The sequence below is a fragment of the Prionailurus bengalensis genome, chromosome B1 (genome assembly GCF_016509475.1).
Source record: "Prionailurus bengalensis isolate Pbe53 chromosome B1, Fcat_Pben_1.1_paternal_pri, whole genome shotgun sequence".
Taxonomy (NCBI): domain Eukaryota; kingdom Metazoa; phylum Chordata; class Mammalia; order Carnivora; family Felidae; genus Prionailurus; species Prionailurus bengalensis.
In genome coordinates, this window is record NC_057344.1 from 16,837,127 (window position 1) to 16,861,622 (window position 24,496).

The following is a 24,496-nucleotide window of genomic DNA, read 5'->3' on the forward strand; positions in this document are numbered from 1 at the left end:
CATTCAGTGTTATTATAGAAAGATATGGGTTTAGAGTCATTGTGATGTCTGTAGGTTTCATGCTTGTAGTGATGTCTCTGGTACTTTGTGGTCCTTGCAGCATTTCACTCACAGAATCCCTCTTAGGATCTCTTGTAGGGCTGGTTTAGTGGTGATGAATTCCTTCAGTTTTCGCTTGTTTGGGAAGACCTTTATCTCTCCTAGTCTGAATGACAGACTTGCTGGATAAAGGATTCTCGGTTGCATATTTTTTCTGTTCATCACCTTGAAGATTTCCAGCAGTTCCTTTCTGGCCTGCTAAGTTTCAGTAGATAGGTATGCCACTACTCTTATGTGTCTACCTTTGTAAGTTAGAGCCTGTTTATCCCTAGCTGCTTTCAGAATTTTCTCTTTATCCTTGTATTTTGCCAGTTTCACTATGATATGTCGTGCAGAAGATTGATTCAAGTTACATCTGAAAGGAGTTCTCTCTACCTCTTGGATTTCCATTTCTTTTTCCTTCCCCAGATCAGGGAAGTTCTCAGCTATGATTTGTTCCAGTACACCTTCAACCCCCTTCTCTCTCTCTTCTTCTTCTGGAATTCCTATGATGCATATATTGTTCTGTTTGATTGCATCACTTAGTTCTCTAATTCTCCCCTCATACTCCTGGATTTTTTTATGTCTCATTTCCTCAACTTCCTCTTTTTTCCATAATTTTATCTTCTGCTTCACCTATTCTCTCTTCTGCCTCTTCAATCTGTGCTATGGCTGCCTCCACTTTATTTTGCACCTCACTTACAGCATTTTTTAGCTCCTCATGACTATTTCTTAGTCCCTTGATCTCTGTAGCAATAGATTCTCTGCTATCCTCTATGCTTTTTTCAAGCTCAGTGATTAATTTTATGACTATTTTTCTAAATTCTTGTTCTGTTTTATGGCTTAAATCGTTTTTGATCAATTCGTTAACTGTCGCTATTTCCTGGATTATTTTGAGGCAAATTCTTCCATTTCGTCATTTTGGGTAGTCCCTATGGTGGCTCACAACTGCAGGGTACTTCCCCTGTGCTGTTCCGAGTAACTTGTGTTGGTGGGCAGGGCCACAGTCAGACCCGATGTCTGCCCCCAGCCCACCGCTGGGGCCACAGTCAGACTGGTGTGTACCTTATCTTTCCCCCTCCCAGGGGCAGTACTCACTGTGGAGTGGTGTGGCCCCTGTCTGGGCTACTTGCACACTGCCAGGCTTGTGGTCCTGCTTTGATGGGATCTGGTGTATGAGCTGGGGTGGATCCGCAAGGTGCACAGGGGTGGGAGGGGCAGACTTAGCTAGCTTTGCCCCTGGTGGTCCCCTGTGGGAAGGGCCCTGCAGCACCGGGAAGGAGGCAGGCCCGTTGGAGGGATGGATCCACAGAAGCACAGCACTGGGCATTTGCACGGTACAAGCAAGTTCAGTGACGGGAACTGGTTCCCTTTGGAATTTTGGCTGGGGGATAGGAGAGGTAGATGGCACTTACCAGCCCTGTTGTTCCCCCACTGAGCTGAGCTCTGTCTTCCGGGGCTCAACAACTCTCCCTCCCAGTGTCCTCTCGCCCTCCTTGCTATCCGAGAGCAGAGCTGTTGACTTTTAACATTCCAGATGTTAAGTCCCCCTGGCTGTCAGAACTCACAGAGTACAGCCCCTCTGCTTTTGCAAGCCAGACTTCAGGGGCTGTGCCTTGCCAGGCGGGCTGCCCCTCCACCGCCCCGGCTCCCTCCCGCCAGTCCTTGTAGCATGCACTGCCTCTCCGTCCTTCCTACCCTCTTCCATGGGTCTCCTGTCTACGCTTGGCTCCGGTGAGTCCGTTCTGCTAGTGCTCTGGGTTATTTAGGCCAATGTGGGTGGAATCTAAGCGATCAGCAGGACGAGGTGAGCCCAGCGTCATCCTATGCCACCATCTTCCCAGGATGGAAGCTTCTAGTACTTTGTAAAGAACATAAATACTTGGTGAAGAAAGCCAATGATATTGTTTCTACTTGAACAAGCAAGCAGAAAACAAACAAAAAACCCAAAAACCTGTCATTCCTTTTAAACAAGTTTTATTTTATTCATTAATACAGTATCTATCTATATAATAATGATTGGTACATACATGTAAGAGTTATTACATGTTCATTGTACAGATAATTCTTGATACATGTATGGATTCCCAGTCCCCTTGCTGTAACATTATGGCACATTAAGTTTAACTTCTCACCCCGCAAAATAGAGAAATACTTCTAAAGATTTATGATGATACTTTGAAAAAAAGTATTTCTAACTATTTTTCCTCACTTCAACATCTACCCATTTGTGTGTTGGGGAAGAAAAATGTCCCTATATGATTTAAAATTCTTCTGGCTGGTGTAAGAATTAAATTGGCATAAGACAAATTAAAAGGAGAAAAATCAAATTTCATTACATATTTATGGAAAATTCATAGAAATAGGAAAGATACCAAAGACAGGCAAAATGAGGTATATATGTCGTCCTGAAACTAAGAAGAGGGTAGGAATCTGGGACTTCAAAAGGAAGGAAAAGAGTTCACAAGAAGATAAAAAAAAGAGTGGTTGGTAAACAAATATTTGCCGGACCATGTAGAAACAAAAGAGCGTACACATAAATTGTAGCAGACTCTGCTGGGTTCCTCCCTGTCTGTCACACCTAGATCATATTATACTATAGTTCTCTATGATGATAGTTCCCTTTCTGGAGCAGGTCCTGTATCTAAATTTTTTTTAGGTAGGTAGGGTGAAGGTCAATGTTTCCTCTGGTCCTTGATTGCTTTTAGTTTAAAATAATCCACATGCCAAAGTAATACATCTTGGGGCACTTCATCCTGAACCCCTACCCATGTGATTACAATTACAATTAAATTGCTAAGAAATGCTTTATGGTGTTAAAAAACTTATTTTTATATACGTCAACATTCTGATAAATATTCTTAAATATATAATTGCCTCTCAAGATCTCAGTCATTTTTCATTTCAAATGTAAAGTGTAAATATGCTTTTGTACACACTCAACGGTTATTTTAGAGGGTTGGCACATACTGGGGAAAATTTTGCTTTTGACATTTAATCTAAATAATGGAAAATAGGTACAGAATTGTGTTCTATGCATTAATGAAAGTCAGTTATCTGTTGATAAAGACTGGGACTTGCCCCAGTGGGCATGAGTGACCATTCTCAACTCTGTAAGTATTTTTCTTTGCATTGAAGACTTTTGACTATCCTCCAAAGAATTAACACAAACTCATTTTTTTTTTTTAAATTTTTTTTTTTTCAACGTTTATTTATTTTTGGGACAGAGAGAGACAGAGCATGAACGGGGGAGGGGCAGAGAGAGAGGGAGACACAGAATCGGAAACAGGCTCCAGGCTCCAAGCCATCAGCCCAGAGCCTGACGCGGGGCTCGAACTCACGGACCGCGAGATCGTGACCTGGCTGAAGTCGGACGCTTAACCGACTGCGCCACCCAGGCGCCCCCAAACTCATTTTTTATATTACCTGATACTCACCAGCTATTTATGTAACCAATTCGGTTTTCCTTTTTTCTTCAATTCAGTTTTAATTTTGTAAAATCTTACTGCTCGGATTCAAATTTCATTTGTAAGCTGCAGCGAATCCAAATCTGCCATTTCAGTAAATATCTCTATTTTAGGGAGCTGGAATCTAATGCATGTGAGCTGGAAGAAATGTAGAACACAAAATACAAAGCAATTAAAATGACACAGCAGGGAAGCAATTGGAAGGCAACAGAAAAGACTACAATGAATGCATGAACTTTGAAAGGGAGGAATTTAAACAAGGGCCCTAAATCCAATTACCAACAAAGGACGATTGAATGATAAAAACAGGTAAATAGAATGGGAGGTAGGGGGTGTTGTGGGAAAGAGAATAGGAAAGGAAATAGGAGATACGTGGATGAGGTCAAGAAAGCTGGTCATTCATTCACTTATCAATTCACTCAGTGACTGAACAAGTGCTTATTTAGAATAAACTGTGGAAGGTCGTGCTGTGCAAGAGATGAAATAGAACAGAAGTGGGGAAGAAGAACAAATGAGTAAACTGGTCTTGGCCAAGACTTGTAAACTCTTTAAATTGGGAAAGTGGCTGTAGTATATATAATCTGATTCAATTGGTTTATTGTACACAGGAGGAAACTGATGAAAAGTTGCAGTCTTCTTGGCAGGGATGTAGCCAAGAGAGATGAAGATTTAGAAAAGGGAGACATGTTATGGGGAAGGCTGGGGAAATTATGGGTGGGTGGCATGGCTATTATACATACAGGTAGTCACACTATTGAGCTCGACTGGATGAGGGGGTGGGGAAGGACTCTGAGGACAGAGGTTGGGCTCAAACCCAACATACCAGCCTTCCAGAATCTAGAAGATAAGCAGCATAACATGTGGATGTGACAAACACTGATGCCATTCCCTTATGTTTGCAAAGACAGGAAAATTGGGTCCATGCATCTTTACCTACACCTAGGTACCCAGTGGGAAAACCCTTCCCTTTTCTACTGCTATGAGAGAGCCCAATTCTCTAGCTGTGCTGCAGGCCCAAACAAGGGACAGGAGAAGACCAAACATAGGAAAGGGAGGAGCAACAAGCAAAGTCAAGTGTCTAATCTCTAAGCAGCCTGTTCCGTCACCTGATTTTAAAGCAAAATTTTATTTTGCTGAGGTTTAGAATTTCAGGACATAAATGAGCAAAAATTGGTCTTTTTGCTGTATCTAGTGTTGTGTCTTGATATGACATGCTCCTTGACACCTCTCACAACCTGAAAGAACTGCAGTGTCACGTAACAGGAAATTTAATGAGCACCAAGGGAAGAAGAGCCTCTTCTGTTGCTTAACCCTGCTAAGTGTTCCAAGTCAGAAGGGTATGCATTCCCGGCAACAAATGAATTTTCTCAATGGTCTCCAAGGAATGCCTAAATCTAAGGCGAGGCAATAATTATCACTCAATTACTGACTTGGAAGTTCAGATTTAGGACACAACTCTACCTCCCGGTACAACATGAATAAACATAGCCGAGAATGTAACTTTGACATCAGCTCTTTTGTCAATTACATCATAGACTATAGAGGTTCATGTGCAATTCTAGAAGGAAGGAGGGAAAGAAGGGACGAAGGGAAGGAGGTGGGTGGAAGGAGGGAGGGGACATAGCATATCATATCTATATAACCATATCTGGTAAAAATAAATGAATAAGCAAAATACACTCTCATAAGGCTTTTTGATTCTAATAAGCATATTGATAAAATGTATTAAATAGGAAAGTTACATGATCACTGAAAAATACTAATAACAGTAATAACCATTAGTTGAATGTTAACAATAAGCCAGTTGTGTGTGTGTTTTTCATTCAATTCTCACAATAGTCCTCTAAGGTAGGTATCCCTATGATAATTATTCAGATGTGGAAATTGAGGCCCCTCAAGGTCACACATAGTCATTGAAGGGCAGAAAAATGATGTGAACCCCAGTCTTTCTGATGACAGAACCCTGGTTTTTCTTGCTGTTCCATGCTGCCTCCTGCCATCAGAAATGCTTTAAATTCATGACCAGCCATCAGTCTAAAAGCTGGACTCCCTCTTCGTTTGTGACCTTAATCTGTTTCCTATCATTTTCAATAGATAAGTTTTGAACTATATACAGAAATAACCATTTGATGTTGCCAAAGGTGCAACATGGATGAAAAGATCATTTGAGACTTGGAATGCACCCAAATTCTAAGGCAAGGGAAAAGAACTTCAAGTTCATATAGCATTTCCAAGTGCCAAGGTGCAGCTCTCTCCATCTTATCAGCTCATAATATGAAGACGTAAAATTATCAACACGTTTATCATGTGAGAAGCAAGTACTGTACAAATGACAGTCTTTTCTGCAGAAATCTTGGCTCAATGACTTAATTAAGCAACAGTAGATTTGCAGTCTTGACGAAAGGGAGGATTGTCAAGTCTTCTCTTGGTTTAGGAAATAAACCAATTCCTAAGAGTCTTGTGCTTCCTGCAAGGCCATGTCAAGAGCTTTCTAAAACATAAAACAAAAACTGGAGGAAAATGTTCCTTCAAGTTGCAATTTTTTTTTCACAAGAACTCTGTAAACTGCTCTAAAATTAGTTAAATTCCTGCTAAGAAGAATTCTGTTCTATACAAGCACGAAACCATTCCATAATGCTCTGGGTCATCAAACTCTACAAGTCTGGAACAAAATAGAAACATTTTCTCTATGAATGGACATGAAGGGATGTTAGGCCAAGGTAGCATTTTTGGTGCTGTGCTGAAATCAGCATAGTCTGATTCAAGACTAAAGTGTGTTTTATTTCTAAAGTAGTCAAGCTTGATAGTAAAATGATTTTGTGGGGGAAATTTAAGAGTTATCACCTACCTCTGCTCAGACTTTGTAGTTGATTTTTGTCATACTTCAAACATGATGTCATTGGTAAATTCAAATTGGCATGAAAACAAAGGTTTTATTTCTTTACTACGACAGAATTTATATGAGGGAGAGTTCTAGGGATCTGGCTGGATATAAATTTGTACATTCAAAAGCTGAAAGTACAACAAGAGATAGAGCACAATGGCTCCCTTTCCAGGAAGCTTCTGATTGGCACAGTGATTACTGCCGGAGGCTAACACTAGGCCAGCTGAAGTCCAGAAGGTGCTTTGTTGAAGTACCTTCACAGGATGCCTATGCAAGAGGTCAGAGCAAAGGAGTCTCTCCCCAGCAGAGTGCTGGTACAAGAGGTGTGGGAGGACCAGCCACAAATACCACATAAGCCAGCCAGAGAGAAAAGAGAAATAACCCACTCTTTAAAATGAAGAAAGTATTCGGATAGACATTTCATAAAAGAAGACATACCTATTGTCCTATGAAAAAGTACTCAATAACATTAGTGATCAGAGAAATACAAATTAAAGCCACCATGAGATGCCATTGCACAATTAGTAGAGAGCAATTGGAACTCATACATTTTTGGTGGGAGTGTAAAATATTAAGATTGCTTTGGCAAAAGGCCTGACATGTCCTTATAAAATTAAAGGTATATACCTACCAACAATTTCAGTCCTGGGTATTTACATAAGAAAAACGAAAACCTAGGTGGCCAAATGCCTTAACCAAGAATTTTTATAAGTTTTATTTCTAATAGGCAACACCTTGAAATAAGACAAGTGACTGTCAACAGAAAAATGGAAAAATAGATAGCAGAATTCATCCAAAGAAACACATTCAGTAATAATAATGCAAAAACCAAGCCAGTGGCACACACAGTAACATGAATGAATCTTAAAAAAACATTATGTTAAGTGATAGAAACCATGTAATGCATAATCCCACTGTCGTAGACTCTCGGTCTAAAGTTCTCTCTTGTCTAGCAAGAGAGCGGGACACAGGATGAAAAACGAGAGATGGCTAATGTCCAGGAAGAGATAAGAGCCCTGAATAAGGGTCCTTGCCCCCTATTTATTCAGATCAGAAGGCTTGCAAACGTGATGGGTGTGCACAAAGAGACAAACTGTGAACATTAACTTGGGGATGTGAGGGAAAAGGAGGGTTTTGAAGATATACAGTGTTTGGGGTTTGGGTCAATATGAAACAAAGTCCAGGTGCCAGGCTGTCGGGAGGAAGGTTGTTTACAGCAGACATGAGGCAGCACCTCTGTTTATCTTTGCCAGCCTAGGGGATGAGGCAAGTAGGGGGATAACCTCAGGGTTAATAAGGCACCTTTTCTTTTGTTAACCATCTCCACTCTGGGCAGCTTTGCCTGAAGCACAGTGGTCCATAGTCCAATTCACTATTTTACTTAACCTGGCCCTATCCTCCTGTGAAAGCAGCTTTCTGCCATAGTACTAAATTGGGGGTGCTTCCACCCTGAATGTCTAATCTTGTTTATGTTATATACCTATGTATTGGGCACCTTTGCACCATTCCTATTTTAGGGTTTTGCCTCTCCCTCTCTATTCTGGGGGCTCTGCACCCCCTCTCTATTTTGGGGGTGCCTTTGAGCCTCCCTATTCCTGGCACCTTTGTACCTCCCTATCTCAGGGTGCCTTTGCACCCCCTATTCTTGGGGTGCCAATCTGGTTTTCTCAAACTCAGGTGTAAGCATTTTATGGCTTTGTATTTCTTTTTTTTTTTTTTAATTTGTTTAATGTTTTTATTCTTGAAAGAGAGAGACAGAGCATGAGTGGAGGAGGAGCAGAGAGAGAGGGAGACACAGAATTCAAAGCAGGCTCCAGGCTCTGAGCCGTCAGCACAGAGCCCGATGCGGGACTCAAACCCACAAACTGTGAGATCATGACTTGAGCCAAAGCCAGACACTCAACCTACTGAGTCACCCAGGTGCCCCTGGCTTTGCATTCTTTATGCCTTGTTAACCCACTTGTGTAAGCCTGGGGGATTCCTAAGCTTATCCCCCACATTCCACCTATTTGAAATTCTAGAAACAGAAAAACTTATCTATGGTGAACAGAAAACAAAACAGTAGTTGCTTCTAAAACAGGAATATAGGGCAGAGATCAACTGGAAATAAGGAAGAGAGAACTTTCTGGGGTTAAGGCAATAATGTTCTATATTTTTTTTTTAATTTTTTTTTTCAACGTTTATTTATTTTTGGGACAGAGAGAGACAGAGCATGAACGGGCGAGGGGCAGAGAGAGAGAGGGAGACACAGAATCGGAAACAGGCTCCAGGCTCTGAGCCATCAGCCCAGAGCCCGACGCGGGGCTCGAACTCATGGACCGCGAGATCGTGACCTGGCTGAAGTCGGACGCTTAACCGACTGCGCCACCCAGGCGCCCCGATAATGTTCTATATTTTGATAGGGGTTTGCATTCATTCATATTGATGGAGTGATAAATAGAAGATTTGTGCATTTCCTTATATGCAAATATCTAAAAAATTTGTAGGCAAATATTGAACTCTAGTTAATGATATGTCTTCTGAAGATTTTAGGGGTGTACTGATGTTCAAAACTTACTTTGGAATGCATCAAAACATAAGATAGATTAATAAAGGGATGGCTACCTGGATAATTATGTAATAAAGCAAATGCAGTAAAATGGTATAAGAGTGTTTTACAGTTTTTTTCAACTTTTCGGTATGTTTGAAATGTTGGGAAATGGTCAGTATAAAGAGTCTTAATGAATATTCTACATGAAAGTTGATTTGTTTGAATTGGCTATAGAGTTTACAATGTCACTAATAGCATCTGAAGGACTAAACTCAAAGGTAAAAGAGAGGAGAGGTCTTTCTAAAGAGAATTATGAGTTTGATTGTTAAATTTATTCTGAGGAGCAATTAATTTTTTTCAAGGTTTCAACTGAAAGTCTTTCCTTAAAACATAAACACTATGCAGACCTATGATAGCACTTACCATATGTGAAGCAGATGCATAGAAGCACACAGAAGTCATACCAACATTCCCAATCCAAATTTAGGATGACGTAGTTTTACTTAACTCTTTTTTTTTTTTAATTTTTTTTTTCAACGTTTATTTATTTTTGGGACAGAGAGAGACAGAGCATGAACGGGGGAGGGACAGAGAGAGAGGGAGACACAGAATCGGAAGCAGGCTCCAGGCTCTGAGCCATCAGCGCAGAGCCTGACGCGGGGCTCGAACTCATGGACCGCGAGATCGTGACCTGGCTGAAGTCGGATGCTCAACCGACTGCGCCACCCAGGCGCCCCATTAACTCTTTCATAGTGTATGGGTATCCTCTTCCTTTCACAACAAGGTTTTAGTTCTCAGGGATATAGAGGATGATACAATTAGAATTTCCAATAATTCTTGATATGCATTAACCCACGTTATATAGTATACACAGTATCCTGAATATGAACATATGGGTATATATGTATATGAGTGTCTACCACATGTAATTTTAGAGGTCAACATGACCTTACAACTTTTACATTTGGTGATCAGATGTGAAAAAAGGGAAAACTTTGAAAACTCCGTTCTCCTTTTGGTACACAGAGGCTCAGGACAGCCCCCTTCCTATGCCGTTGACACTCTTAGACCCCGTTGGATGGAAATAAAGAAGGACAATGTGCCGTTTGTCTTCTCTACTGCTGCCGCCATCTTATATCGATCTGAGGTTTTCCATAAAAACAGAGATAACGGTGACTTAAACAAAGAGCTATGCTTGTATGCTTAGAAATATGGAAGTGGTAATACATACTACCAATGCAAAAATATTCCTTGAGTTTTGTAACCGAAGATGGTGCTGATGGTTGGTGTCTTATAAGTCGTCATTCCTGACTGTTAACCTACAGATTCTAGGGAAGCTAGATGCAGGGGTTTGGAGGTGGAGGTAGGAATGAGAGAGCAGAAAAGCCTTACCTACTTGCTCTGTCCTCTCCCCAGGCTCTTTCCTATTAACTTGCTACTCAGGCAGACCATGACAAATTGTGACCTGACATAGCTATTTATTCTTCCTGAGGAAGCTTGAAGCAATATATTAAAATACACTTACCAACAATGATAACACTTATTTTGTCTCTCTGAATTTTTCATTTTGAAAAGAGATCATGATTATCATGAGTGTTTTCTTGTCACTTGTAAGTTATACCAGGTATCCATCTGGGGTGGAATTAGGAACAACTAGTACTCCCAAATTGGGACTTGCCCAAATTTTGGGTGCATTGAATTATAAAAATTAAGTTATAAATTAGGTATTTGAAGCTCAGATTTCTAATTAAATTATGCTGAAAGCGGTACTTACATTAAAAATACACTGGAATGAACAATTATGGCTCAATTAGTAATGTAAATATATAGCTTTCTTTTTTTTAACGTAACTTATCAAGTTGGCTAACGTACAGTGTATACAGTGTGCTCTTGGTTTCGGGAGTAGATTCCCGTGTAGCTTTCTGATAGGCTGTTGGGAATCCATCTGGGAACACAACTTCACTTTAGAATACTGTTTTCCTGTACTGCATAAAGTCCCAAAAGAACCCATCCCTATCTTGAGAGAGAATTAAAAATATGGGGAAAAGAGACCATTTCAAGTCTAAAACTGCTGGTTATTCTGAACTGGTTGAGGGAAAGAGTGATGAGAAGTGGAGACACAGAAGATATGAGTAAGCAGCATATGCGTATCAAACAATTTCTTTTTTATACTTGTTGGAAATCAATACACTTTTACAGAATTCATTCATTTAGCTACATTCAGCCAAATAAAATAATTTGCTGAAATATGTTGAGAGAAAAGGAATTCCATATAAATTTCATGATCCAGTAGTCTTTGATGGCTTCCTTGCTATAAGGAACGATAAGATGTCCCAGTTCTTGTACTGTTTGTTTCCTTTAGTGGGAAATAGTGTATCAATCACAACCTAGTACTAAGAATATGGACTATGTCTGTCACTAGACAGAACTTGTACTAATATTCCCAATCCATGTTCAGAGCTCCCTATTTTTACTTAACTCTTCCATATTACTTCTGTATCTTCTTTCTTCTATAAGATGATGCCAGTTTTCAAGGGTACGGGAGAAGATCAAATTGGAATATTCAATAATTACTTGTATGCTTCATCTCACTTTATCTACAAATAGACACAGTTTCAAAATATACTAATACTACCATTGTGAATATGATTATAGAAAACAATTAAAACTTTTGATAGAAATGTTAGTTCTATTATCTCATTTTTAAAAATAGCTGTACTATATCTACATTGTTAGAACATTGCAAACTGTATTCTTCCCCTTTTAATTTTCAGTTAGTATTATTTCTATAGTAGTTGTATATTTAATGGTCTTCACTAGCCTATATGTTGATGATTATTTCTAGTCATAGTGGGTTGTCTGAAGTTCATTCTTTGATAGTTTCTTTAGGAAGGGTCATGTGAACAACATTCCCAAAGCTTTGGCATGCTGATAATAACTAGTGTCTTTTATATTTGATATTTTCATGGGCAAAAAAGTTTTGGCTCACATGTTTTTCCTTGAATATCTTAAAGATGTCAGTCCATTTTTTTTTGGCATGAAACTTTGCAGATAGTGATCTTTCTCTTGTAAGTTTCCTGTGCTTTTTGTCTAGGTACAGAAGTTTTTTCTTTGTCTTTAAAGTCCACTAGTTTTTCCTTTTTAAAAATAATGTTTGGGTTTTTTTTTATTTTTGAGACAGAGAGACAGAGAGCATGAGCAGAGGAGGGGCAGAGAGAGAGAAGGGAACAGAAGATCTGAAGCAGGCTCCATGCTGACAGCAGATAGTCCAATGCGGGGCTCAAACTCATGAACCATGAGATCATGACCTGAGCCCAAGTTGGAAGCTTAACCAACTGAGCCATCCAGGGGCCCCTAAAGTCCACTAGTTTTTCTAGAATAAGCATTGACTTTGGTTCTTCCATATCAATATTCCTGGGTGTGTGGGGCTTTTATTACATGGTTTCGAATTATGGTTTTTTCCTTTCAGAAATACCTTTCTTGAATTGCTTCAGTACTTGATTGGTTTTCTCCTTCAGGAATTCTGCTTATTTAAATGCTGATATTATTTTCCTGTCTTTAACAACTGTGTTTTCTCTTGAATTTTTTTGGTGTCTTTCTTCATATCTTTAATTTTTTTTAATTGTTCTTTTACCTTCTATTCTCTTAAGGCATTATCACTTGCTCTTTTGTTCAAGTTTAAATTTCATTGCTGAAGGGATATTTTTATTTCAATTCTAATTCTTTCCTGGGCTTTGTCACTTTATTTCTAAGTTTTCTACTTCTGGTTAATTGTTCTATCACATCTTGCTGTTATTTTCCTGTCTTATGACAAATTTTAACATAGTAGTTTGCAGTTTTGATTTTCCTTATGGGAATCTTTTCTGGCATGTTCTCATTTTCTCTAGGAATGGTATACTTTCCTTACAATTTTTTTTTCATAGAACTTTGGATAAGATTTAATGCAAGTATTCTGTTGTTGCTGTTGTTGCTCAGTTTTAAGTGTAATTCATTTTCCTGAACTTTTTTTGTAAGGAAACTTTGTTCTGGAAAGTCTTTCTAAACTCACAGTGCTTTATCTTCTGTTGTTTTCATGTTGGATTTGAAAACTCATGGCTTTGTTTTTTGAGATGTCCTGTGTCTGCTCTCCTTCTTCACTGTTATCTTGACCTTCTCCTTTCTTCATCTCTGTTTTGGCTCCACTTCTAGTAACTTCAGTGTGAGGACCTGTTCTGGACTTGAGCCCTGTCTTGTCAGTTTTGAGAGTTCTTAGTTGTAAAGTTTCTCAGCCTCTTCAGACTTTGCGGCTGACCTTTTCTACTCACCAACTATTGACTTCATCAGAGTCTTCTGCAGTTTGAAATGCTGGTCTCGTATTCACCTCCGATGCCTTCCATTGAACACCTGTTAACTGTTTTGGTGTTTTCTTACACTTAAGCTTGTCAAATACCACATCCCTCTAATTTTTTATGCACAGATGCTGATATGATGCTGGTCGTATGACTGTTGATAGCTTGTCCTCACTCTCTGACATTTTGGAGTTCCTGGGGATACTTTACCAACTAATTTTATTTTTGATGTTGTCCACGCATTTTAGTTTTTATGTCTAGTTGCTCTGTTTTTAATGTGATGATTCAGGGAGATTCAGAGACTCTCTGCTCTACTGTTGTTTCTTCAAAATGTTACATCTTGGGGCGCCTGGGTGGCTCAGTAGGTTAAGCATCCAACTTCAGCTCAGGTCATGATCTCACAGTTCGTGAGTTCGAGCCCCGCGTCGGGCTCTGTGCAGACAGCTCAGAGCCTGGAGCCTGCTTCTGATTCTGTGTCTCCCTCTCTCTCTGCCCCTCCCCCACTCACACTCTGTCTCTCTCTTCCTCTCAAAAATAAAGAAACATAATAAAAAATTATAAAAAAATGTATACATCTTAATATTCATTCTTTATTATAAAAATGGCACATGGGCAAGATACAAATTCAAATAACATAGAAGAGTTTACTACGAAAATTAACTCCTCCTTCTCACACATACCTGGAGTTTTCCAGCCCAACTTTTTGGAAGTAACCCCTGTTCACACATTTTATGTAACTTTCTAGACCTTTCCTAAGAATATAAAAGAATATGATTTAGGTTTAAGTCTTTGTTTTACTTTTTACATAAATAGGGTCATACTATATATTGTCTTGTAATTTAATTATATCATTTAACAATATAACTTGAAAATCTTTCCAAAATTTTCAAACTACACGTTTTTGTTTATTGAATTAGCATATGTTATTGACGAATAAAAGTTTTGAACATAATTTTCAAAAATGTTTATTCACTTTGAGTGAGAGAGAAAGAGAGCAAGAGAGTGGGCAAGGGGCAGAGAGAGAGGGAGAAAGAGAATATCGAGAGAGAGAATACCAGGTCCTACTGTCAGCAGAGAGCCCAACACAGGGCTCAAACTCATGAACGATGAGAGCATGACCTGAGCCAAAATCAAGAGATGCACACTTAATTGACTGAGCCATCCAGGTGCCTCTGAACATAATTTTCAATTCATTTTGGAGAATGTATTTATGAGTCAAGTGCCCTGAAATGGATTTATTAAATTAAAGGGTATAGGTTGGGAAAAACTTTCTAAACTAGAAACAAAACTCAGACATATAAGCAGATGAATAAAATGTGATGATATTAAATTTTTTTCATGGTTAAAAACAACATGCATAAAAATTTTAAAGGACAAATAACAGACCAGACAGAAATGGCAGTTTATATGACCAAAGTTTCATTTTCATAGTATTCGAAAATTTCTTACAAGGAATAAGAAAAAAACATAAAACAGTAGAAAACTGGAAAAATGACATATTCAGGCACTTCAGTAAAAAAGAAATACACATGAACCAAAAGAATATGAAAAAAAAAAGCTCATCTTCACTCCACATTTAAAAGATATCATCAAACAGCAACATACAATTTTCCACTGATGAAGTTGTCAAAGTTTAACTATCCTCTCAAGAACTATTTGGTGGGAATATAATTTGGTAAGTAGCATAAATTTTGCATAAAGACTGAACAAGCCATGACAATTTTAAAAATATATCCTTATTTTTAGAGCCTGCATTCTTAAGTCTCTCATATCTTCATATGAATTCTTTGTCAACGATCTCTCTTCAGCCAATCTTCCCTTTTGATGTGCAGGCAGTGTGTCCCGGGACATATGGGCACCAGGATGTAACAGTATCTGAGTGCCACCAGATGGTGATTTTACAGATAAAATCAGGTACTATTTTCCTAGACTGGATCTATGGTCCCTCCTTGAGAAATACTCCATTGTTAATCCGATGCAATTCTTACAGGCAGACAAGCTGTTGTTTACACTTAATTTGTTTGTTTTGAGTGTTCAAAGCTCAGAGGTACTGTCCATCTAGTTTTCTTATAAGAATTACTTGAGTTATCTTAATAGTAAAAGCAACAGTTATAATTTATTGAGTACATGCTATACGTTAAACACTTACTTTAATTATCTCTAATCCTCACAGCATTTCTTCAATTGGGGTACGTGGTCCCCGCCTGACAGAGGGAGAAATTCATGCTCAGAGAGATTAAGTAATTTACCAAAGGTCAAATCGCTAGTAATTGTCTGAGTCATGATTTGAATTTAAGTTTGATTAGGTCCCAAGTTCACACAATTTCTAATACTGCACCTGTATTTCTCAATAGTTCAGGATCATATTTTAGAACTCAGAGACATTTGGGGACAGAAAGATAATCTATTTTTATCATTTGCAAATTAGAGATTTATTATTGCAATAAGTATTATTGAAGAAAACTAAACATGATATTCTACAAAGTGAATTTCGAAATGAGTTAATGTAACCAACAAGGATATCCAGAGACTGTACCCTAAACCATTTGATAATGTGGCCTCAACTCTTTTCTGATCAATACTGTATGGTTATCATTCCCAGAATGAAGCACCATTATTTGATAAGTTTTTTCGTAATTAAAAAAATTGTGGTAAATATCAATAACATAAAACTTACTTTTTAAACCATTTTTAAGTATACAAGTTAGAAGCATTAATTACATTCAAATTTTTGCGCAACCATCACCACTGTTTTATCATCTCAAACTGAAACTCTGTATCAGTTAACTCCCCTTTTGCCCGTTTCTCAGGCCCTAGTCACCACGATTCTACTTCCTGGCTCTATGCCTTTGACTCTTCTAGTGAATGAGTGGAATCGTGCAATATTTTTCCTTTCGGGTCTGGCTTATTTCACTGAGCATAATGTTTTCAAGGGTCATCCATGTTGCACCGTGTATCAGAATTTCCTTTTTTTTTTTTTATTTGTTTAAATTCAAGTTAGTTAACATATAGTGTAGTATTGGTTTCAGGAGTCGAATTTAGTGATTCATCACTTAAATTTAACACCCAGTGCTCATCCCAACAAGAATTTCTTTTTGAGGCTTAATAATACTCTGCTGTATGTATATACCGCATTTTGTTTATCTATCCTTCTGTTAATGGGCAGCTGAGTTGTTTTCATTTTTGGGCTATCATCAAAAATGCTGCCATTGGGGCACCTGGGTGGCTCAGTCAGGTAAACGTCGGTCTTCGGCCTAGGCCATGATCTCACTGTTCCCAAGTTCGAGCCCTGCACCAGGTTCTGTGCTGTCCGCTCAGAGCCTGAAGCCTGTTTCAGATTCTGCGTCTCCTCCTCTCCCTGCCCCTCCCCTACTTGCGCTCTGTCTCTCTCTCAAAAAGAAATAAACATTAGAGAAAAAATGCTTAAATGCTGCCATTAACATGGATATACAAGTATTCATTCAAGTCCCTACTTTAAATTCTTTGGGGCATATATCCAGAAATGGAATTGCTAGATCACATGATAAATCTGTGTTTAATTTTTTTTGAGAAACCACCATATTGTTTTCCAGAGCAGTGGTACCATTTTACATTCTCATCATGTATGTATAAGGGTTCCAATATCTGCACATTCTCACTAACACTGCTGTCTGTTTTTTCAAATAAAATTTTTTATAGTAGTCATCCTAATGGATGTGAAGTGATATCATATTGTGAGTTTCATTTTCACTTCCCTAATAATGATGTTGAATATCTTTCCATGTGCCCATTGGCCATTTATATATCTTCTGTTGAAAATTACCCATTCAAGTTCTTTGTCTATTTCTCGTTGCTTTTCTTGTGGTTGAATTGTAGTTCTTTACATATTCTGGATATTACTCTCTTATTAAATATTTTTTAATATTTTCTCCCATCCTATGGGCTGCCTCTTTACTCTCTTTGATAATTTTCTGTAATGCCCAAGGTTTTAATTTGAAATACTTATAATTTACTTATTTTTCCTTTAGTTGCCTTTGCGTTTGGTGTCATTTGCAAGAATTCATATGCCAAATCCAGCGTCATGAAGATTATCTTTTATATTTTCTTCTAAGAGTTTTATACTTTAGCTCTTATGTTTAGGTGTGTAATCCATTCCGAGTTAATTTTTGGATATGGTGTAAGATAAGTGTCCAACTTTATTCTTTTGCATGTGGATATCCAGTCTTCCAAACACCGTTTGTCAGAAACTGTTCTTTCTCTACTTAATGATCTTGGCACTTTTGCAAAAATCAGTTGAAAATATACGCGAGTTTATATGTATGTTTATTTCTGGGCTATTCTATTTCTTTGGTCTATGTGTCGGTCTTTTTGCCATCAACACACTCTTTTGATTACTTTGTAATAAGATTTTAAGTCTGTAAGTGTGAATCTTCCAACTTTGTTCTTTTTCAAGATTCATTTGGCTATTGGGATCGCTTGAGATTCCATATGAATTTTAGGCTGAGTTTTTCTATTTCCACAAAAAAGATAGTTGGGATTTGGGTAGGGATACATTGAATCTGTAAATTGTTTTGGGTAGTATTGTAAATAGAATTTTTCTTCCTTTCTTTCTTTCTTTCTTTCTTTCTTTCTTTCTTTCTTTCTTTCTTTCTTTTAAAGCTTATTTGCTTATTTTGAGAGAGAGAGAGAGAGAGAGAGAGAGAGAGAGAGAGAGAGAGGCAAGCGCATGCAAGCTGGAGAGGGGGAGAGAGAGAATCCCAAGCAGGCTCTGTGCTGTCAGCGTGGAGCCCAATGCAGGGCTCTTTCTCACAAACCATGAGATAATGGCCTGAGCAGAAACCAAAAGTTGGGCATTTAAGTGACTGAGCAACCCAGGTGCCCCAAATTATTTTCTTAATATCTTTTCAGATTGTTCCTTCTTAGTGTATGGAAACACATTTTTGTGTGTTGACTCTACAACTTTGCTGAATTAGTTTATTCTGACACGCTTTTTTTTTTTAAGGTGTGTGTGGATTCTTTGGCTATGTGAGCAGAGATTATTTCACTTCTTCCATCCTTATTTGGATACCTTTTGTTTATTTTTCTTTCCAAATTGTCCTGGCTAGAACCTCAAAAACTGTGTTGAATAGAAGTGGCAAAAGTGGGCATCCTTGTCCTTTCCTGATCTTAAGGTAAAAGCTTTCAGTCTTTCACCATTGAGTATGATGTTAGTTGTGGGGTTCTCATAATAGCTTTTATGATGTTGAGACAGTTTCCTCTATTCCCACTTCGTTAATGTGATATAGTGGTGTTTATTTTAATATTGTCTTCACCCAGTTTTGAGGAACCAGCTAGAGACCAGTCAGTTCCCCTTCTTGAGTAGCTGGTTGTGAGTGCAATCCCAGGCCCCTACACTATTAAACCTGCACACTTTAGGCCATTATACATTTGCCCAGTTGGCCCAGGACCAGGTACTAGACTACTAAGACGAGTCCCTAAGCCCCAGAGGCCACTGAAATTATTTAAATTAGCCAATCCACAGGGAGCCCCCCAAAACTGGCTAACTCCATCCAGCTCGCCATACATAAAACTGCCTTCTGCAACCCATCTTGCTGTTACCCTGTCCCCAGTTGCAACCCCCTGTGCGGGTCAGCCTGGAAGCCTTCTCTCGTTGGGAGCTGCCTTTCGTCCATCAAAGTATCATTGTGTTCTGTCCTATCATCAAAAGAATCTTTAAATCTTATAAAACAGTCCTCTGAGCAGGATGGCACGATCATGCCTGCTGATTCTTGCGTAGTTTTGTGAAGGGCCCGCTCTTGTCTTACTAGTTGGTTCCAGAGGAAAGCAGATTAGGACAGAATTGCCACTTGCTGAGATTTAGCCTTGCTGCTTACTGTTGTGTCAGCCAATGATTATCCATCTCTTCTTACCCAAATGTCCTCAGTGTGGGAACATTAAAAACACACAGTGCCAATTGCTAAATATTAGCCCAGGAACCCACTTCAGGGCAATTGGAGGGATAGACCACTAGAGCTGCATTTGCAGGGTCAGGTGTTCTGGTGGGTTTTGGGTCACAGCCTGTGTGTTTGGCAGAGGTCTGTTCCAATGACCCATTGCTTTTTCGGCATCGGGTTGTCCTGGTTTGTCCCTGTATTTCCTGTGACTCCCATGGAGGAAGGTGTTGGTGTCTTCGTCTTTATGTGGGTGTCCCTCAGGCGGAGGTATGACTCTACCTTCCTTGAAGCTGCATACCTCACTGTTCTTGCCAGCGAACAACAGACTCCCAGACTCTCAGGGGTGTCATGAGATGCATCCTCGGAGACCAGTAGCCCAATGTTTAATCCAAAGGGGGCCTCTGGGACAATAGCACCAGTGTCTCATCCCTGCATCCTCTCCCCCACTCCACAACACCTACCTGATTTAACCAATTGCTTAAATAATACAGGACCCAGGGCCAGAGTGCTTGGGCTGCAGCAATTGTTGCCCATATCAACATGCCAAAGACTGATAACTTGGAACAAGGGAACTAACTATCTTGTCTCAAGATCAGGCTCCCATAGCCCTTTAAGTACAAACCCCAATCCAGGAGAGGTAGATTGGGAAGCCTGGGAAGGAGAGACAGCTGCCTTTGAGGTTTGTCATTGGCCCTTCCTCCACTTTTCCTGTAACCATTCAGAAGATCCCCAATCACTTATCAGACGGAGACAGAAGCTAAATACCAGGGCTTGAGGTAGATAGAAGCATCCCCCACCCCACCCCCCCATTAATAAAAATATAAAATATAGGGGGAAGAAGTTTAAAAATTACATATTTTATATATTACCTAAACATATACATTTAAATTAAAACAAAGGTCCATAATTTGACCCAACTGGAAATCCAAAATTTACTTTAAAAATGTATATAACAAAAATAAAAGGGGGTTGGTAATCTTGTGCTTTTACAACATAGGTACTAACATAACATAAACATTTGCTAAATTACACCAATTTATAAAGTTTCATGGACTTAATCAACATTGGGGCTAAAATTATAATTATTAGCCACATCCTGGGGATCCTGCTAAATTTAAGCCTGGGACCTCTATAATCTTAGGAAAATAACTAAGTAGAAAATGTGAAGAAAATAGTTATGCCTCACTTCAACTGTACTTCATCTAAATTCCTCATGGTCGTAGTACGCACTGCCCTGAAATATCCCACTGTGGACATACGCACTCTGCACAATGAGCAATAAATTAAAATTAAATTGAGTCTTTGGCACTTGCAAATCAGCTTAACAAAATGGGACTCCATGGACCTCCATCTAAAAGTTAATATGACCCGATATAAGTTAAAATAGGATCTTTAAAGAGTTAGACTTTTATAAGACCTAGTTAGTGATGATTGTCCCCACTGCTATTCCATTTGACAGCCCCCTTTGTCTTGTACTTAGATCTGTGAAGGAGAAATGGCACCTCATGGTGGGTTGCTACAAGTAATGCTGTGGTCTCATGTATTGAGTTCCCCACACCCAATACCCAATATTATTAAAATTACTAACTCTATCCAATCAGCAACCAGTAAGTATTCGCTCTTAGAATTTGGAAAATAGGTTTTACTGAGAATGTATTTCAGCAGTCTCTCAGCTGAAGCTTACCTTCCCCTCTGGAGGGACACAGTGCACCTTTTTCTGGCCATGGGGCACATCACACATCACCTTTGCAGACAAGATCTTAGTCACATCTGTCTTTCTCTAAGACAAAAAAAAAAAAATTTTTTTTAAAGTAACAGTGCCACTGCTAGGAATTTACCCAAGGGATACAGGAGTGCTGATGCATGGGGCACTTGTACCCCAATGTTTATAGCAGCACTCTCAACAATAGCCAAATTGTGGAAAAAGCCTAAATGTCCATCAACTGATGAATGGATCAAGAAATTGTGGTTTATATACACAATGGAGTACTACATGGCAATGAGAAAGAATGAAATATGGCCTTTTGTAGCAACGTGGATGGAACTGGAGAGTGTGATGCTAAGTGAAATAAGCCATACAGAGAAAGACAGATACCTATGTTTTCACTCTTATGTGGATCCTGAGAAACTTAACAGAAACCCATGGGGGAGGGGAAGGAAAAAAAAGAAAAAAAGGGGTTAGAGTGGGAGAGAGCCAAAGCATAAGAGACTCTTAAAAACTGAGAACAAACTGAGGGTTGATGGGGGGTGGGAGGGAGGGGAGGGTAGGTGATGGGCATTGAAGAGGGCATCTTTTGGGATGAGCACTGGGTGTTGTATGGAAACTAATTTGACAATAAATTTCATATAATAATAAAAAAAAGTAACAGTGCCATAGTTTGGACGGTACCTTTCCATGATTTAATAGCCTGTGAGTCCAAGTAAATGATCACTTTATTTGCTAGGGAGTGAAGTCCTGGGGTGGTTTCAGTTTCTCCCAGATGTTTAACCTAAACTTTTTCCATCAATCCCTTTAAGGCAAATCTGTATTTCAAAGAACCTTTCTCTGCATTAGATCTTGCAGAGGAAATTTGCACTATTACACTCGAAAATGGTTAACCTTTTTGGCAGCTCAGTAGGAAAGCTCAACATTTGAAACCTGATAGTACTGGAAATTTTGACAAGACTTTTACCTAGCACTTAAGTTTGTATAAATGTACGTAAGACAAACCTAGTAAGGATGACCTGGGGAAATGGTCAGACCTTGCATTGTGTTTCTGGCCTTGAGAGTAGCAAGTGACCAGAATCTGCCGTGGCAGCAGGCTTTAAAAAGACCCTTAAAAAGACACTGTCTCAACTGCGGTGTTAGCACCAGCCAGCTCCCTGCACATTTGCTAGCTTGTAGTTGCCTAAGACTGGGTAAACTTCTTATTTTTAGAAAGTGGAGATCTGGTTTGTAACTTTCCTTGTACTTAATTGGGTAAAAGTCTTTCCCACAAACCACCAGAGTCTATTTTGTGGACTTTGTTAGTCATCTTTTATTTGGTAAATTATGAACTGGCGTAAATTTGTACAGTTCATGTATATCGACTGTGGCAAGGTTGTACAGGTTGCTGTATTTTGGATGAGAAATTTTTCCTCTATTAGAAATTGTTTCTTATCTTGCATACTTGTGTATGGCATTACCTTGATTGCATCCTCCTCAGAAGAGATTCATTTGACATACTCTTAAAAGCATACACGTTCAGCACCTTTTAGTCCTTGTTGATTCTAGATTCACCATATCGCTTATTTGCAAATTTTACTTAATCTCACTTGTAGGGATGCTCCTCCCTGCAAATCAGCCCACCTTAAATGGGCCCCCTCCAACAAAAACCTCTAGAATTTGTCCAAATTAAAATCAACAAGAATTCCTATTAAGACTCTCAGAGACCCTTTCATTATAGATGCTTTAACAATGTCCCCTTGTTTCCCGGAGTCCGTGAACTCCATACGATGGCCATAAATTGTCCATGGATTTTTGATGCAAGAAACTGCCTTTCATTATACATTATGAGAATAAAAAATGTTAGCTATACTGGGTTCCCCTGGCTCACATACTCTGAGGCTGTGACTCTTCAGACCCAGCTGTCCATTATGCCTTTGATAACGGAAGGAGCACCCCACAAGCTTGGCATGGCTACTGTGGTCTCCTTAATATAGGGTGGAGACAAACTTGGGCCCTCTGATATATGTTGCCTGTGGGATGGGGTGGCCTCACTTGTCCCCAGTTCCTTGTCAGATCCCATGGTGCTGGAGTAGGTCCCCCTTCCCTCAGACTCCTTAGCTATTTGGGAAGCCCCTTCAGATTACTGTACAGATGGAATTGCCACCACCATATGTGATGGAGCTCTGTGGAATGTTGCTGCTTTCAGTCTCCTAATTCGGATGTTCCTGGTAAAGGTGGAGTCCAGGTGTCCCCACAATTGGCCAAACTTCAGGCAGTCATCTGAGCACTAGATACTCTAGTCAGCTAATGGCTCCATCTGCATGTTTTTACAAACTCTTGAACTGTTGCCCAATTTGTGCCTTTCAGAGTAAAGGATTCTTGAAATCTCTTGCCTCCTAATACCCAAAACACAAGTCAAAGTTACACATGTCTTTACATATACAAAGGTCACGATACCAAGCTTTAGCAGGACACTCTGTATCCCCTTTAGTATTGCAGACATTACTGATATTGACCAAAACACACATTCTACTTCTCAAAATAAACAGTGCCAGGCTCCTCTAGAAGGCATTTAGCAGAACTTTTAGCCTCGTGGCAATGCCTTTATTTGATAAGCCTAAAGGGCTGCTCAGAGAACACCTATTTCAGTTACAATAAAACAAGCCATTAAATGGATCTGTCTCTTTCCCCGGGTCTTAATCTGTCTTAATTCAAGGCCTCGTGGTTTACTCACACTTTATACCAATTGTAATAGCCTTTCTCATTCCCATTTACTCTATGTAATGCAATGCGATGCAATGCGATGCAACGCAGCGCAATGCAATGCAATGCAATGCAACACAACACAACGCAACACAACACAACACAATACAATACAATACAATACAATGACATATAAAAGAGGCCCTTTAATAGTGTCTCCCATATCTTTAGATATTTTCTCTCCTGCTCCCATCCTGTACAGGCTGGGTCCAGATCAATGGTAAATATTCAGGGATTCATTAGACTAGATTATGCCATGGGCCGGATACCTGCCCCTGTGGTATGGGGCCCATTTGAGCCTAAACTTTCACCCACCTAAAATCTTCTATATTCAGGTCAAAAGGGGTGGATCATTAATCCATCTCTGTGATCCTCTCCAGAAAATTAAAATTAGTTTTCCAGGTTCGTTTCCAGAGTAATGTAGACTACCAAGAAGGGAATAGAAAGTTACACTTACTATATAAAAATTACATTCAGGGATAATAATGGAATCAACATAATATCCCATAAAGATAAAACTAGATAGCTCCTCCTTGGTAATAATACATGCCAGGAGAAAATCAACCTTAGGTAACAATAGCCATTCAGTTGGCTATTAGTCTTACTACCACTGGTCTTGGAGTTTTCATTAATTTGTGATTTGGAGGCTGAAACCCCCCAAGTTAGCCACTGTTTAGGCCAAACATAGCAAATGGTGAGGTCCACATGCCTTCTGTTTGGATAAGGCAGCTCAAAGACCTTATTGATTGCCCATCACCAACAGAACTGACAACTGAGGCAAACGCCCATAGTCATTGGCTTAGAGGACCTGCTGACAAACTAATGCCGAAGTTTCAATCTCAGTCAC

General features: G+C 39.3%; 1 long non-coding RNA gene across 1 annotated transcript; it reads left to right on the forward strand.

Annotated features, from left to right (window-relative positions):
* The first annotated feature begins 1,042 nt into the window (after nt 1-1,042).
* Nucleotides 1,043-22,169, forward strand: LOC122467537. Its single transcript, XR_006293004.1, has 3 exons — nt 1,043-1,056; nt 4,616-4,619; nt 21,884-22,169. It is a non-coding gene; the product is annotated as an uncharacterized LOC122467537 (long non-coding RNA).
* The last annotated feature ends 2,327 nt before the right edge of the window (nt 22,170-24,496 follow it).